The sequence below is a fragment of the Sinohyriopsis cumingii genome, unplaced genomic scaffold (genome assembly GCF_028554795.1).
Source record: "Sinohyriopsis cumingii isolate HCF-2022 unplaced genomic scaffold, ASM2855479v2 utg003963l, whole genome shotgun sequence".
Lineage (NCBI taxonomy): Eukaryota > Metazoa > Mollusca > Bivalvia > Unionida > Unionidae > Sinohyriopsis > Sinohyriopsis cumingii.
In genome coordinates, this window is record NW_028316635.1 from 32,501 (window position 1) to 35,000 (window position 2,500).

The following is a 2,500-nucleotide window of genomic DNA, read 5'->3' on the forward strand; positions in this document are numbered from 1 at the left end:
TATTTTCAATCTTTCTGCACTGTACTGATTTTCTGGTTGAATACTAAAAGTAAGTTTAAATATATATAAGGAGTTTGCAAATTTTATAAAAGTCAGCTTGCCTAGCAAGTAGTAGGTCAATATGATACAATGTAGAATTTAAGAAAATGTCATTATATGTATTGAAACGTTTGTTTCCTTTGTATCTGTTGATACCTAAAAACCATATCCCAATAATTAAAATTATCCAAGACTATATGTAAATAATACACGTATGTATGTATGTATGTATGTATGTACACACACAAACGTATATATATATATATATATATATATATATATATATATATATATATATATATATATATATATATATATATATATATATATCACAAAAGACACACACATATCTTAAAACACCCTCAGCCACCCAGGATATATATATGATCCGTTTTTACGAGATACACTTATTAATTCAGTATGGTATAATTATCGAATAAGATCAGTAGAGTTTTTGCCCTTGTTTGCAATCGTTATAGGATAACGCGTTAAAAATAAAATTACACAGAAGTACAATTAATGTTAATAGCTGATAAAGTTATGCGAACTTTGTTGCATACTCTCTCTCTCTCTCTCTCTCTCTCTCTCTCTCTCGTGTGTCAGTATGATAAAGCAAGAAGAAAAAGGAAGAACAGTAAAGAACATATATAAAAAGGTTTATTGAAACAGCGTCTCATCATGGTGTGGGCACCACGATGCATAGGGATAAATAAAAAAGCGAGTATTCCATTACTTTTCACTTCATTTGATATGCATCCATATGACACAGAATGCTCTCGGTGAGTACAGGGAATCAGATAAACGTCACTGTGCGGGACTAGGTATAAAACATTTATTGTAGTTTTAATTGTAAATTTTTCGGGCATTTAAGTAGAAATTAAATGATTTCAGTTCTAGTGAGAACAACATTTCGACTGTAAAACATAATTTGTTGTCTTGATGCGTTTTCAAGACTCTTTTGCTGATTAGTCACACATCTCTTCAACGTTTCCCATGTACAAATGTTTGTGTGCAGTATAATATTAGTAACTAAAGTGTATACTGATTCAAAGTTCTAATCCAAAAGAAGCAAAACTGGCCTCAGATACTCATATTTGTCACTCATCCATTTTCTGACCCAGATAAGGGGAGAATTCCATGTTGAAATTGACTTAAAATGCAGATTCAGGACATTATTGTTGTTGTTATTATTATTATTATTATTATTCGTCTTTCTGTCCTATCATTTGGTTAAAATAAGCGACAGCGGCCTATAAGCTAACTTTAAAGATAGGGTCTTATCAGATTTGCAAAGGATCTCTTCTTGCAACTTGGAGAAGTTAACGTTGTGGAAATACAGAAAGTGGAAGCATGGAATATCTATCTAAACTTACTGTAATCAAAACAGAATTTTATAACCCAATTTATTTTGCCAATGGCCCATATTTACAGTATTCGCTACAGGATGCCAATTTTCCCACTGGCAGACTGAGGCCCTGCTGTAAAAGAAATCAATCAATCAATAAATTAATATAAAAAATTCTCACAATTCATACATTCCATATTTATCAATCAATTAGTGAATAAGAAATACCACAAATAAGTAGCCAAAATGAAAGACATTGATCGCATATTTTGCAACTCTGCGCAAGAGACTACACCAGGAATATATGAGAAGAAACTTGAAGGAAGTATTTCGACGTGAAAGGAGGCAGCTTGTTGTGGTAGTAAAAGTAGAGGAAACTGGATAAATTGAACCGAATTTGTTAATAAGAAATACTGGTCATCTATGATCGCATATTCCAGTAGTAAGGATCGAAACCAAGAGCAGAGAAGTGCAAAGCAACATTTGCTATATTCAGGTCCTATGCTTGATTTTTTTAGGATCCGAATTATTGAAGAAAGTTAAGGAAAAAGAGAAAATGAAAGTCGAGAAATTGCTCTATTTATTATTTATATTGAAGAAAGTAAATTTAGTTACAATAAAAGAAAGAAAGAAAAACTTCAACTGTTTTTAGTTATAAAAGAAAAAAAAAAAAAAAAGAGTCTACAGCACCCGGTATTCCCAGGCGGTCACCCATCCAAGTACTAACCGGGCCCGACGTTGCTTAACTTCGGTGATCGGACGAGAACCGGTGCTTTCAACGTGGTATGGCCGTAGACACAAGTGTTTGTAAATTTAAGACTTATATTCGCTTCTCTCTTCACCGTTTCCGATGTACAGACGTTTACGTTTATGTGCCGTGTAAAATTAGTAATTAAAGTGTACTGATTAAAACTTATATAGATAAACTGCCTTCATACATTATTCAAATTTGTAATTCAGGCATTTTCGGACTCGGACATTAGTTGCTTAACCGGAGGTTTACACCTTCAAATGGACTTAAATAACAATGCATTTAAACGAAGATTCAGTTCATTTTTGTTGTTTTTGGGCATTATTATTATTATTATTATTATTATTATTATTATTTATCTTGTA

The 2,500-nt window shown here is 32.0% G+C and overlaps 1 non-coding gene across 1 annotated transcript; it reads right to left on the bottom strand.

The window, feature by feature from the left end:
* Nucleotides 1-2,062: 2,062 nt before the first annotated feature.
* LOC149769325 (5S ribosomal RNA) lies at nt 2,063-2,181 on the bottom strand. Its single transcript, XR_016419170.1, has one exon. It is a non-coding gene; the product is annotated as a 5S ribosomal RNA (ribosomal RNA).
* Nucleotides 2,182-2,500: the final 319 nt, after the last annotated feature.